The sequence below is a fragment of the Talpa occidentalis genome, unplaced genomic scaffold (genome assembly GCF_014898055.3).
Source record: "Talpa occidentalis isolate TD23 unplaced genomic scaffold, MPIMG_talOcc4v2.1 talOcc4.8, whole genome shotgun sequence".
Taxonomy (NCBI): domain Eukaryota; kingdom Metazoa; phylum Chordata; class Mammalia; order Eulipotyphla; family Talpidae; genus Talpa; species Talpa occidentalis.
Window position 1 is genome coordinate 2,086,646 of NW_023605194.1, and position 14,807 is coordinate 2,101,452.

Below are 14,807 nucleotides of genomic sequence, written 5' to 3' on the forward strand. Positions count from 1 at the left end.
TAGCCTGATTTTAGAACATCTTCATCATCCCTCAAAGAAACGCCACACCCATTCATTTACTAGCTCCTCAGCCGCGTTCTCCACGCGGCCATCCCCTCGCCAGCCCTGCCCCAGCCAGCCACTAACCTACTTTATGTCCACGGATTTGCCTTGCTGGCCCTTCCCCATAAATGGGATCCACAGTGAATGACCAGTTGCCTTGGCGTGTCACCCACATTGCTTCAGTAGCAGGATTTCATTCCTTTTCAGGGCTGAATACTATTCCCTCACACAGACACACTACATTTTGCCTCTTAACTCCCCAGTGGCAGACACGGCTCTTGTTCTTATACAAGTGGCCAGTAAGGGGCCTCACACAGGAGCCCAGGCTGCATCCACCTGCAGCCGGAGACCCAGTCGGCGGTCACCAGAGCTGCTGGTGGTGCAATCGCATTGTGATCACCACCGTTTTTAAATAGCTGATGTGGTACAAGGTTTTCCCACCAAAATAGCCTACTTCTTCTTTTAGCTGTGGCCAGGTGAGCTATTTTAAACCAATGACAATCAAGACTCTGCAGCACATAATTGTAACAAGTTGTTGCTATAATTAAAAAGCTGACCTGTCCGGTAGGTTTGAAGCCAAAGAAGCAGAAGAAGCAGTTCTTGTAATACTCGGGGGTTTCGGTGCAAATCGACAGCTGACATTATTCTTAATGGGGAGGTCCGCATGCCACCCCCCACTGGGAAGAGGACAAGGATGCCCCACTCTCCTACTGAACCTGGTACTGCATGTGTCCTAGAGGGGAATGAGGCAAGAAGACAAATAAAAGGCAGAAATTGGAAGAGAGAGAGTAAGACTTCTTTATACTGAGGGGCCATGACTGTCTGCATAGGAAATTCCGAAGAATCTACAAAGAGGCAGTTGGGGACCCTTTGTTGGGTGACACAGAAAGGGGCAGAGCTCACAGGGCCCAGGGGTGCCCCGGGGTAGAGGGAGCAGGGACTTGAGGGAGCACCCTGGTGGCTCTCCCCTTCCGATCCCCCAAAAGAACTTGGGGAGCTGCTGGAAAGGTGAACGGTGACCCTTTCCTGAGCCAGGAGGGAGGCCCTGAGTGTTTGGAGTCATCGATTTACTTTCCAGAGCCACGTTGCAGTGCTGAGGCCTTCCGTGCAACACGAATCCTGAGGACCCGGGGAAGCAGAGCCGGCGGCTCCAGGGTGACCAGACCAAACCCGCGCGGAGGAACCGGGGAGGCCCGGCGCGCCCTCGTCAGAAGCGTCAAGGAAGGCGTCAGCACGACGGATGGAATTCCAGTCAAGCGCGCCCCGACACTGGCCCCGCACTTGGCACTCGAGTTCCTTCATTATTTATTTTGCAACAAAGCAAGATGCACCGAGCCGTGGGCCCACGAGCAGCTCCCTTGTGGGAGGTCGGGGCTGCACCTGCGAGCCCGAAACCACAGCTATCGTTTCTCTAGGGCGGAATGAGAGCAAAACCCAAGCAGCGTCCTCCAGAGGCCCCCCCCCGCCCCCCACCAGCACTGCCCCAGCCCGAGGCCCGCGGCTCAGGCTGCTGGGGGGCCCAGCGGAGCCAGGCAAAGGGGAGAGGGCAGAGAGAGGGGGTGGGAGGCCGGTGCCGGGAGAAACGGCTCCGGGGGTGTCACGGAGGAGTGAGAACAGTGGGCAGAGGGACACACTGGGTGGCTTCCTGGGCCTTCCTGGAACAGCCCGCCCTCCGGAAAGGGCAGGGGAACAGCTCTTTGGGTGGACTGGGCCTCTGGGTGCCTCGGTGGCCCTCAGCCCAAGGCCATCCCACGAGGTAGGCTGAGTCTCAGTTAAAGAGGCAGACACGGCGGCGTGGGGGGCTCCCTAGCCAAGTGACATGGATAAGGGGGTGCTCAGGGATGCTGAAAGGGCAGCTGTGCCCTCGGCTGCACATGGCAGCTGCTGGCTTCTCCTCTCTGCACCACCACCCCGCCCCCGCCCCAAGGCCATCCCTTCAGGCAGGCAGGTCTTTCCTTGGTCCCCTGGGGTCTGAGCACCAACGGCCAGCCGGGAGGGCCCAGGACGGCACGGACACGGGCCAGCTCCTATGACCCCCTAACTGGACGGGGGGTCCACCCTGGTCTATGAGCCAGGGAGCTCTGGAAAGGCCCAGCTGGCCACACACTCCCTGCGAGGGGCGCCGGTCTCCGGGAGGCCTGGCCCCCGCCATAGCCAGGAGCAGAGCGAGGCCGTGGCCGCCCCTGGGGAGGGCTGAGCGAGGCTGGGAGCGGGAAATCCACCGAGGGAGGCCGGCCGGTCGGCGGGCAGGGCTCCTGCAGGAAGCGGCCACTGGGCTTGCCCCGATGGCTCCCGAGATAGGGAGATAGGGGAACACCCCACTTGTTCCTGCACCCGAGGCTCGCCAAGAAGAAAAGAAAACCACAGCATTGAGAACCGAACTGCTGGAAGGGCTACAATTTGGGGGAAAATCAAAATTCTGAGTGGTCTGGAGTGGAGCGGACAGAAGGGCAGGCAAGTCCAATGCCTGTGCCAAGCCACAGCCCCGGGCGCTGGGCGCTTGCTGCCGCCGGGCTGTCTTCAGGCTGGTGGTTAAAACGGGCAGCATCTTGCCACCTGTCTGAGCACAGGCGTCCCCACGAGCGGGGCTGAGAGCTGCACTGGGTGGGGCAGGTCAAGGGCGTACGGATAAAAATCCCCCTAGGCCACGAGCGGAGGGGCTGGCTCTGCCCGTGGCCTCCCAGGGCGCCCGGCCACCCGGCAGCGGGAGACCCCGGAGACCCTCAGCCCCGTCACGGGGGCGCGCCAGCGCCAGCCCTGGAGCCTGCACCTGGAGGGACTGCGAAGCACGGGGACGCCCGGGCCCGCCACGCGCCGACCGAGGGAACTGGTGAGGCCCGCCCTCTGCGGGAGCACCGCCGGCCCGGTCCAGGCCAGCGGGGATGGGGGACTCACAGCGCCCTGAGTCAGCCGGGGCCTCACGGGGCTACCCTCTGCCGAGCCTCGCAGTTCCCTTGTTTACCTTCCAGGATCAGCAAAGCTGTTGGTTTCTGGATCTTCTGATGCTTGAGAGAGAGGATGGGGGAGATGCGAGCTGGAGGGGGAAGCTCCCCAAGTGAGGGGTGTGTGGTAGAATCCTCCCCTGCCCATCCCACTGAGGCGCCCTGCAAGACTGGGGTGTGAACCCTAAGCTGTGAAGCTGGAAAACTCCATTTTCTCAGCCCCCTCATTTTGTCAACCTATGACCAACAGGCTGGACGAAATAAGGGGCAACCTTTAAGAATATTCAGCAGCCTCTGCTCAGCGCACGCGGCTGCCTGCTTTGGAGGGAGCTTTCTGAGGCACAGCCCCAGCCCCGACGAGCAGGGCAGCCCTCTGATCACCCCTTGGGGGCCATCGGCCAGCCAGCCCCGCCGCCGTGTCCCAGCGTCCTGGCAGTGCCCGTGGTGAGGAATTAGGCCACCACTTCCCCGCTCCCTTCCGAGGCGTGGGGCGCCCTCCCGGCCCAGAGGGCGCCTGGCTCTGCCATCTGTGCAGCCTGAGACAGACTCGAGCTCCTCCCGCGGCCAGCACCAGCCAGCCCTGCAGGAAGGTGTGAGGAGGGCGCCCCAGGGCCTGCTCCAGCCTCCTGCCCACCCCTCCCTCGCCCTCCCGCCGGCCTCTCCTTGGCATAAACACTTCTCAGGTAGGACAGTCGCAGCTGCCAGCTTTCATCAGCTCTTGCACAGCTCCTCCAGGCGGCTCCGCTGCGGGCAGGGAGGATCAAGGTGCATCCCAGAGAAAGCGGCCGCCAGGGGATGGGCGTGTGTGCCACCGCCCGCTGAGCACTTACAGGGGTCGCTGACTGCTCCCCGACTCCCGCGATGCGCCTGCTTCAGACCTGCTTTGCACAGGCCCAGGGAAGAGGTGCTCGCCACAGGCCCCGGCAGGGCAGCAGGGAGGCCGCAGGGCCCAGCACCTGTCCTCGCTGCCTGGGCAGAACTGGAGGTTCTGAGCACTCACACGCCAAGGGCCTCTGCCTGGGGGGGCGGGGGGCGTGCATCTGCAGAAGGGACACCACCCCAGGGAATCCTAGCTTCTCACACCGGCTTAAGACTTTTGCCTAAAAATATCAAGCATCTATTTTCAGTTTGCAGAAAAATAAGACCAGTAGGTACAACCTCTCACTTCCCTCTCCCGGCACTGCAGCCACGGCTGGTACGCGCCCCCTGGAAGACGGGCATCGGCACATCAGTGTACCCGGGGCCCTGGGCGCCAGCCCACCACAGCCGCGGCAGGTTCCCGGCCTATTTGGGGGGCCTCCATGCTTGAGGTGTGACTTTATGATAGAGATGCGGGGCTCTGTCCCCCCTAGTAAAGTGGCCAAGAAACACCCCATGTGCCCAGAGGCTGGCTGGGGGGAGGGGGGCCGTGTGTCCGTAGCCGCCCTTTGCTAAACAGACGGTGGACTTCACAGGCTCTGAAGGAAGCCCAAGTCCCTGACTCCGCACCGCTGCCCAACGCCTGGAGACCATTCTCACCTTCCAGGGGATGCCCCAGGACCCAGAAGGCGGGCGCCGGGGCCGGGTGTTATGTGGCACCCGCAGAGGATGAAAGGGCTCCGGGGACCATCCCTGAACACACCTGAATGTCTCCGCCCGTCGGGTGAGACGGGAGAGGCGGGGCGGGGTTCCCTTCCGAGGCTGGATTCCTCAGGTCCCGGGACAACTCAAGGTGGGAGTGAGACCTCACCTGAGAACCAGCCGGAGTCCTGAGCACACCTTGCCCGACTGCCGCCTGGCTCGCGGGGCGGGCGGACCAGGGGCCTCGAGGGAGCTCCCTTGGCTCCTCCTCGCCCTCGCTGCTCCCGCTGGGTTTGGGCCCGGGAAGGCGTTCAGGACTCGCTGGGGGCATAATGCTCATGGCGACTGAACACTAAATTTAACTCAAAAGACTTCGGGGGAATTAATTAATGTTCCGTGAGCTCAGAGAACGTGGCTGCTCCAGCGTCCAGAGTGAATCAGTGTTGGCGGCGCGATTTCCCGGCGCGCCCACCTGAAACGCCCACCTTTCTCCAGGTGGCTGCTGCCGGGGCCGGGCTGCTAAGCGGCTGGTCGAGTGGGCTGGAGGCGGCCCGACACCCCTGTAAACAGCCGCCGTCCGCAGAGGCCCAGGGCGGCGTGGCGGTCCCCGAGGCAGCGCGACGGAGGCGCCGCCGGGGCAGCCAACAACTACTCAGGACCATCACTACTCCCATGGCCCCGAGTGGGAGGAAACGATACCACGTTTCTTCATTTAAAAATATCAATCCTTGCTGTTCATTAGAATGCCAGCTGCCGCCCGTCCTATGCCAGTGGCGAAGGGACAAGCTAGACGCGCTGCTTCCCTGGTATGCGGGTGCGCGAGCGCGGGGCAGGACCGCAGCGTTTCTGCCCATCGCCTGCCGGGCCCCGGAGCGGGTGCAGAGGCGAGCAGCCCCCTGGACCTCAGCACACCGTGGACCTTCCCAGGAAAGCGTCTCAGGATGGGAGAGACAGGGGCCAGCACACCCTCTGACGCTGGGCATCCCCTTCTAACCGCACCCCCTTGTCAGCAGCCCCCTGAAGCCCAGCCTGCTTGCATTCAATGGTGCCCAGAGCAGGAACTTTCCAAAGGCCCCTTGCCTGCCTGTCTGTCTTCTTCCTCCACCCCACCCCGGAGCAGCACCACACAGGCGGCATTTAGGAGGCCTGGGGCCGCTGTCCTCTCAGCGCCCCGCGCGTGCAGACGACAGGTGTGGACAGTGGGTGTGGACTCGCCCGGAGATACCGAGGGGTCTCCCGAACACAATCCCTGCTCGCTCTAACTCAGCTTCTGCCTGATACAAAAGGCTGCGCGAGCAGACCCCAGGGCGCCCCGGTGGATGATCAAGGAGCACGCCAGGCCAGCCATGACCGGTGCGTGACCACCTACTGTGTGCAGGCACCACACTGAGGACAGACAGACTAAAGAAGACACGAGACCTGGACTGAAGTTCACGGCCTCCGCCCTAACCAGGTCCCGAAGGCAAACTCGTCACGCACCGTCAGGCGCGGGGCTCACACTTGTGTCGAGGCAGCCGCGGGGCGGGGAGGAGGGAGCAGCCCCCCAGCCGGGTTTGACAGAAGTGAGGGGGTCTGTCCCAAGAACAAGACTCCCAGACCGACGGCATGAACAAAGTCAAGGAAAACAGAGCACACAGGGAACATTCTGAAAGTGCCAAGTAAGCTGGGTCCCAGCTTTGACCTTGGAAGGAGTCGCTTGACCTTTCTGAGGCTGGATTCCTCAGGGCCCAGGCAGGGAGAACAAGCCCGGTCACCGCGGCTTCGTGAGGAAGAGCGTCCTACTTGGGGCCAGGCCCACTGCTGAGACGAGAAGCTGCTGGCCTGGGCCTGCCCTTGCTGCCCAGTGGAAGGGAGGTGGGGGGACCTGGAGGCCACGGGGTGGTGGGAGGGATCCAGGGAGGAGCCTTGGGGGCTCAGGGATAGGGACCCCTCTGATGGTCCCAGCGAGGGACAGGGCTGCACCTGGGGGCAGCAGGGCTGGGTCTGGGGGGTCGGGGATGTCCCTGAACGGGAAGGAAGGGGCGGTGACGTCCAGGGTGTCCTTGCGCCTGGGTAGAGGCTGCCCATCACGGCGGGCCCTGGCCCAGGGGCTGGCAGTGACTGGCCTGGCGTCCCCCCAGATGCAGGAGAGGCCACAGAGACATGGGCAAGTGCACTTGCTCGGCGAGAAAGGAGAAAAGCATTTTGAAAATAGCACAAAGCTTTTCCGGAACTAGAACAGGGAAGTCTGCTGTTTCTGTGGAGGATTTTGAAAGCTAGTGGATCAGATAGCGGGAGGATCTGCCGTTCACCTGTTATGTTTTCAAAAATCCTCAAATACTTTGCTTAAAGACACCCCCCACCCCAGTCTCTCTCTCTCTCTCTCTCTGGCTAATCTGACTCAGCTGAACCCACTCACTGCTGAGAACCCAGGTTCTTAGGGGGCAGAGGAGAAGCTTTAAAGCCAGGAGCAGCCCGAGCCCCAGGCTGGAGGGAAAGGCCTGCAGTCTCACCACTGGGCCCCGGCGCGTGAGCCTTCGGGGTCACCCGTGGCTGAGAGCAACTCGCCTCCCAGGCTGGCGGGGGACAGGCCCCCCGCCCGCCCGGGAAGCTTCTGTGCAGGCTGCCGAATCCCTCCTCCACAGAACGAACACTGCAGCATTCACCGGGAACAACACCGCATTGTCACAGAAGCACGCAGCTCCGCTCGCAGCAGGGGCAGCTTCTGCTGCCCCCCAGCACGTCCGTGCTCGGCGCCCACCTGCCCTCCTCAAGGAACGTCGTTTTCTTTCATGGCAACTCGGGGATTCACCTTGAAAGCGCGCAGACTTGAGCTGCCTCGTCCAACGGTCTGCCGGCTCCCAGCGTCCGGGTCAAGGCAGTGACCAAGAAGCTGGTGGGGGGGGGACTCGATGGGGCTGCTCTGGCGGTGGACGGGCGCCCACGCAGGGCTGAGGTCACCCCAGGACACAAGCGCCAGGGAGGAGGAGGCAGCGAGGACGCGCCCATGCCAGAGCCCTGCCCCTGCCAGGCTGTACGCAGGGACCTTTGAGTTGGTGACCCAGGTGAGGTCAGAGGCCACTTCAATGACGATCCAGTGACACGGCTTTGTGGGTAACAGTGAGAGATGAGGGACCTATAGGGCCAGCATAGCCACTGCTAGGCCCTCGGGAGGGGGTGGGGGGTGGCCACATGCACCGGGATCCAGGAGGCGCTGCTGGGCTGGACGAGTGCCGGACACTCCACATACAGCGACTGCTGCCATCCTCGGGGCGACCCGGAGCAGGTGGCACACAGTGATGCGGTCAGTGAGAGTCTGACACCGGCTCCAGCCGGCTGCCCCTTCTCCGCCTCTGGATGCCAACGCCCTTTTCAGGAGAACCCCACGTCTGGGAGACAAGCTGGTACGGAAGGGCAGTCCCCGGACTGTGGCTACTGGAGGGGTGGTGACCCCCCCCAGGAAGGTCAGGCTGGACGGCACACCAGGCTCAGGATGTCCTGTGGTCAGGAAGCACCACTTCCCTAAAAGGCCCTTCATTTCCTGATGTGTCAGCCAAGGAGGCTGAAAAGTTTTCCCACCGAATCCCAAAGTCAGATCTAAGATTCGCGAGCAGAGTCAGCATTCACCACAGCCGAGGCACACACCCGCCCGCCTGCCCGCCACAGACGATGGGCCCAGGACGCTGCGGAACAGACTCCACGGAGCACGACTCAGCCATGAAAAAGACGACCGAGCTGGCAAAGCCCAGCGAAAGTAACTGTTAGCGTCTGTGAACCATACAGCAGCCAGCAGAGGGTGGGGCGGCAGCGGGAGGGGGTGAGGATGGGCAGGCGGCAGGGGTGGCCGCCCAGGAGAGGTGGTGGAGGGTGAGTGTGGACGTCACCGGTGGGGTGAGGCTGTGCTCCTGAAGAGCCACGTAAACTGACAAATTAACAAAAAATAATCAAGAAAAAAAATCCACGAGCACAGTCAGAGCAAGACTGGCGCATGTGCACAGGGCGGGGCGTCTGGAAAGGCAGGAGCTCTGTACGCAGAGCTTGGGCAAGGAGCACGGAGCTGCAGGAGGTGCCTGCATTTGATGGCGGCCTCGGAGTGTGCTGAGGGGCCCTGGCCTGGACCCCACATCTGGAGCCCATGCTCAGGGACCAAGCACTTTCACGGCGTCCTGGAGGGAGACGTCCACACACCCTGGGTTCTCGCCAGCCGCGCGGACCCCTCGAGCCTTCACAGCAGGAAGGGGCCCAGGGAGACCCTCCCCAGGGAGACCCTGGCCACGATGTGATGCCAAGAACACAGATGACGCCGCAGGGGTGTTCCCGCCCTGTCCTCCCGGAGTGGCTTCCTCCCTGCACACGGCAGTGGCTCCGGCGCTCTCCGGGCTGCTGCCCTCAGGCCACGTCCCTCGCAAGCCCCCGTGAAGACAAGAAACAAGGAGAAGCTTAGCCGAGGCGTGAGCTCCCATGGCCAAGTTAGCGTCACTGCCTCCAACGGGATTTTCTCAATTAGGGGGTCAGTGTGTGCCTGGGGGGAGGGGCGACCTCTCCCCACTTCTGGGGGGGATGTCCCCGTGGCCAACCCTGCGCTGGGTGAGTCAGCCTTTCAGATAAAGCCGTCTGAGCGGCCCCTGCCAGGAAAGTGTTTGTGTTTCCTGAAAAACTGGGGACATTCTTCTAGCCAGACCAGAACAATACGGCCGCGGTGGGCTCGCCTGCTTTGTCAGCCAGGAAGCTAAGCGCTGGGTTGAAGGCACGACGGCCCCTCTATTCCCCTCCAGAGGGGAAGGCCAGCCCCCCGGGAGGGCCTCCCCGAGCTTCCCGGATGGCAGCTGTGCTCTGACTTCACAGCCTTGGGGCGCAGGGCCGGGGAAGCTCATTATTCCACTGGTGGGAAGGCGTCCAGACCCACACCCACCGGGATGGGGGCCTTCGGACTCTGCCCCTTCTTGGTTTCAGAGCGCAGACCACCTGACCGACAGGGGCTGTAACCTGCGGACAGATGTGGGGCGCTTCCTGTCCAGGGCGCTGGCTCAACCCCAGGACCTTCGAGGCAGGCCCGGCGCATCTGTGGGGAGACCCTGGGGGCTGTCTGCTGAGACGGCTGCGCCCACCTGCACAGCAGGTGTCACAGGTAAGACGACATCCGGACCACCCCATCTAATCGCGGCTCGCCCCCCTCACGCCCTGACTTGCCAGCTGGGGCTCAGCCTTCAGAAGACTTTCCAGCCCTGCTGCACCAGCCAGGCCGGGTCTGACACGGCTGATTTCTGACTGCGGCGTGTCCTGAACACACAGCGCGTGCTGGTCCCAGGCGAGCTGCGGGCCTTGGGGCCTGTGGGGCTTCTGAGCATCCCTCAGTCTCACTGGGGTGTCTCCAAAGGCCGAAAACTCCAAAGGGCCGGTGCACCGCAGGTGCCTGGTGAACATTGCGAAAGGACTTTGCCGAAATTCCACGCACATGATGCTCAAAGCCAGCGGAGTGCAGTAGACACGTGGGACGGCACCCCAGGGAGGGGGATGGCACCCCAGGGAGAGGACGCAGCAGCTGGGCGGGGGCCAGGGCCCTGTGTCCCTGAGCCAGGTGTGGCCACACGCGGCTCACTCAGTGAAAGCCCCAGGGCCCCCGCACGCCACCCCGCGTGCGTGTCTGTGTTTCTGTACGTGGTGTTTCTGTGTGTGCTATTTTGAATCATCGCTTTGTAACCTCTATAAAGATGCCGACAAGTCCAATCACTTTCCTTCCCTCGGTTTGCAAACACGGCCAGGTGACACCGTCCCTGCACCCTCTGCTCCTCACGTGAGCAGACTCGGGGAGACCCGCAGAGAGCAGCAGCCCGGGGCCTGCCCTGCCCTGGAGTGCTGGGTGCAGACGTCTGAATTCTGGTCAAACAAGTCTGCGGCCTTGAGGCGGGTTCATTTGAAAATGAGTTTCTGATTTTCGCCATGTTGGTTTTCTTAAAGGGTGTTGGGAACCTCAAATTTGCACGTAAATCTTTTCAGGATGCGGCTGGGCCTTCGGTTGTGCGGGGGGCATTGTGGTGCAAGCACAGGGATGGGGTCCAGGGGCCAGTGCAGGCGCCGAGCAGGCAGCAGGCAGTGTCACTCTCTGAGCCACGGGGTGTCCGTTTCCTAAACGAGGTCATGTCCACCTTCACCCCGGGCGGGGGTGGGATGCTGGCCCTGCTTTGCTGGGCATTTCCGGTTTTATATTGAAAATCCTACGTCCCAGGAAACTCTCCCTGCAAAGGGGTGTCTGGTGAGCGTGACCACAGTGTCTTCAGAAAGTGTCTCTGTGGGCGTTTTGGGGTGCTGTCTGCCAATATACGCCTCCCCTCCCACAGCTCTGACCTGCCTTCAGCTCCTGATTGATTACCTTGCAGCATTTTCTACCAGAAGAGGAATTTCACACGCTGGCTGGGAAGCGGATGCGGCTGGGGCAGCTGACCCCACAGGCCTAAGCCCCTTTTGCTGCGCGTCGAGGGCTCGGCGCCCCTTGGCTGCTCAGGGTGGCTGCGATGCCCGCTCTGCACGTGTGGGAGCCACACCCCCTCACTCTTCGGGTGCCTGCAGACCACTGCGGGGACCACCTTGGGGGCCAGCAACCACGCAGAGGTGTCCTGGGGCCCAGGACATCAGCCCCAAGGCCAGAGGAGGACAGCAAAGGCCATGGCATCAGCACAAGAAACCACAGCAACCAGAGGAGGGGCCAGTGCCACCATCCCCAAGGGCCAGTGGGGAGCTGTCAGGTCCTGAGCAGCTGGGGTCTGACTGTTGTCCATGGAGGCCAGGCAGAAACAGGCTCTGGGCTCAGACAACCCCTGCAGGCCAGCAGGAGCCCCACACTTAGCTCAAGTGACGCAGCTTCGTCAGCTAAGCCTGGTCACTAAGATACGGCCATGTCGACATGCTGATGTAACTGTCAGAGGAGTGCAGCAGGCAACCTGCCTTCTTCCTAATTTAAGGTAACACTTCTGATGGGGATTGACTCCCCTTCCACTGCAAATACCTGGGGAGGACCTGGAAGAAGAGGGTTTACAACGAACCCCCCCCAAAACTCCTGGGGGCCTGAGGGCCAGCACATGGGATCCACACCTTTTCCACATTTCCACAGGGATATAAATCAATTTCAGTACCTAAAATAGCCACAGAAAGGGGGAAAGACAGTGCTATTAGTTACCATGGGAATTACTAATTGAGGCTTTTCTTTTGTCTTCCAAAGATCCTTGTGACATTTAGAATGATGAAGTAAAGGGAGCCAGCCTCTCTTTCCTGCCATTTGAGGATTATAAAAATATCATTATGGAAGTTCAAATTAAAGAAGCTTCTGCAGAAGGAAAACCCACTTACAAAGCAGTGCAGACTGATTAGGGAAATCTATCTTGGCCCAAAACTCGAGGCGTTGAATGGACGCTGAGAAATCGGGAGAGAGGCCGAGAGCCAGCGCTCCCCCACATGGCAGAGGGGGTCCCCGCTGGTCTCCCACCCCAAAACAGTCTCATGCCCTTAGATGCAGGGCCCCCAGGGGTGCGGGGGGGCCGGGCTCTGAATCCCCCATGCCTCAGTGTGCTCTCCGGCTGGGGAGGCTCCAGCAGCCGCTGGTGTCATTGCTGTGAAGCAACCATCACCTGAACTCGGCCTGATTCCCTAGGGAATATTCCCGAGTGCTACCGCCCTGTGGACCGTTACTGAGACACTTGGGTTCATGAATAAAGAAGCAAATCTGTCCCTAAAGCTGAGAAGTGTCCACGGTTAGCCAAGGGCAGAAACACTGGGGCTCCGAGTTCATTAATTTTTAGAGGTGGCCAGAAGCACCATCTCTACAAAAGTTTCAAAAAGGTACAAGAGACCCCACTGTGGACATGGGCCGCATCAACTCCAGCCACAGCAGCTTTGCAAGGAGGGTCTCGAAGGAGTAGGTGGCCCGGCCCAGCAGAAGACTCCAAGCCCAGAGGGGCGTCAGCAAGCCGGTTTCTCAGGCCCTGCACCCCGACATTTTGGGCTAAATAATCCCGTGTGTTGTGATCTGGCCTGTGCACTGTGGGGTGTTAACAGCATCCCTGTCTCTAACCACATGACTCCAGAAAGATCGACATCCCTCCCCGGGTGTGACCATCAGACATGTCCTCGGGGCAAAGTCACCCGGCTCTGGACTCGGTTCTGCTCTGTGTCCGGATTCCATGCATCGCCATCCAGACTCGCCCGCTCGGGGACCAGCACATCCGCACAGTCGGCCGTGTGGAGCAAACGGCTGGACGACGAGGGCCTGGAGCGGGCGCCCAGGCTGCAGCCTCATCTCCCTGGCCACGGGTGATCTTTTTCTGACGCTGGTCTGGTCGTGCCATGACCTCGCTGAGACACTCCAGGCCTCCTGCAGTCGGGACTTCTCTAAACCAGCTGGTTCACCCCGTGTTTACCTGGAACTGACCTGGAACCAACACAGCGGCCGCTTCCTCACCGCTGCCTGTCCCAGAAGGTCCGCGCTGGAGGGACGCTGATGGGGGAGGGGGCATGGCCTACAACCAGGTTTGCTTTGGAAATGCAAGCTCAAGAGGAGGGGCCTCCATTTCACCCGGGCCTGTGAGCTGGGGATGCCGCCAGGCACCCCTGCCTTGGGAGCCACGAGCTGCTGGGGGAGGCGCGTGTCACCAGCAGGGCCGGTCCTCGTCCTGCCGCGGCAGCCGTATCAGAGGCTGCTCCCTCCCAGCCGACTTCCTCCACCGGGCCCCGGCGCGGGTGGGGGGGGGGACTGGCGTCGGCTGTGCTTCCCTGTTGTTTCTTAGAACCGAAAGGCACCGTGCGTACGGCCCGGTGACGTGCAAACAACACAGAAAGGAATACAGGAGCAGCCCCCAGCCCCAGAGCAAGGCTTTCCCGAGTGGTATCAGGGGCCAGGCAGGCCCTGGGTGTCCTCTCCACTGGCTCACTCATTCACTCCACAGGCTCCCGCCGGTGCCCGCGGGCCCGGGGGTGGCGTCTCAGACCAGGCCCCAGTGAGCGTGGCCGACAGCCTGCAGAGGCGGGGCCTGCTGGGCGGGGCCAGGTGCTGGGATCCATGCAGCTCAAGGCGTGAGGGACGGCTGTGCAGGGCCCTGCTTCCTCTGGCCTGACCTGGCAGGCTGGGGGCGCAGGCATCACAGAGCAGACTAAGCTCCCTTAACAGGCAGGTCCCCACACCATGCCTGGCCCCGGTTCCTTCTCCAGTTCCAGGCACCCCGCAGCGTTTACTCCCGTGTCCCCACCTGACCACTGTCCAGGGCCCAGTCCCTGAGCAGGGAGGCATTTTCCTGCAGAGAAATGCTAAGGCCACTGTTGGCCTTTACCAAGCGCCCTCTGGGTCCCGTCCCCCCGCCCAGAGAGGAGCCTCTGAAGAGTATTTTCAATTCCCGGCCGGGTGCTGACAAACAGCTCCGACTGCCCAACAAGCCAGCTCTGTTCCCACTGTCCCTCCCGCCAAGCCTGCTCCAAAGGGAGAGCTGTCCCCGATAGCGATACGAAATAATCGGGCTGCAGCTGGGACATTTTGCTGAATGTCTAGTCGCCTTCATTTGTGTGAGCTGAAAAAACGCACTGATGCGCCCCGGAGGAGGCCACATGTATGCCGGCCCGGCGGGGGGGCAGAGCCCAGTCACGCTTGCGGGGTCCAGCCTGGCCTGGAGAATGGGGCGCGGCGGGCGGCACGTGCCCCGGGGTGAGGGGGCTGGCATGTGGGCTGGCGGCTCGGAAGGCTCACAAATCCGAGCAAGTCCAGGCGAGCCCGGTTCACTCGCTGAGCAGGACCAAGGAGGCCTTGGCTTCCCTCCGGCTCCAGGGACACAAAGCTACGACTGTGAAGAGGGGGGTGTGTGTGTGTTTGTGTCCCAAGGACACAGGACGGCTGGTCGGGAGCGGAGGAGCAAGGGAGCCCCCGAGGCCTGAGTGGCAAGGCGGAGACACCCTGCAGAGGCCCGAGGCCAGGCCTGGGTGAGCCCCTCCCCCGCGCCTCCCGGGTCCCTGCAGGCCCGGCTCCAGCTGTTCTCTCTGTGCCCAGTGCAGTGGAGGCGCTGCGGGCCGCGGGGCGGGCAGGCCCAGACTTCCACGCGCACCCGCCCGCCTCGCCCATCAGGCCGGCGCCTCGGGGCACCGCAGGGAGCTGACCAGGGAACTCCTGCGACACGGGACTTCCTGGGTCTTGGGCCACTTCCCATCTTCTGTGCAACGCCCCCACGTGTCCTGTGGGGCACATGGTGTTGTCGGGGCACAGCTGCCAGCGCCACGTGCAGCAGGAGGAGACGCACACGCCGCCCTTGG

At 62.2% G+C, this 14,807-nt stretch overlaps 1 protein-coding gene across 2 annotated transcripts in view; it reads right to left on the reverse strand.

Annotated features, from left to right (window-relative positions):
• The window catches only part of PTPRE (protein tyrosine phosphatase receptor type E), a 99,972-nt gene that overhangs the window by 55,945 nt on the left and 29,220 nt on the right, over nt 1-14,807 (reverse strand). The window lies entirely within an intron of this gene.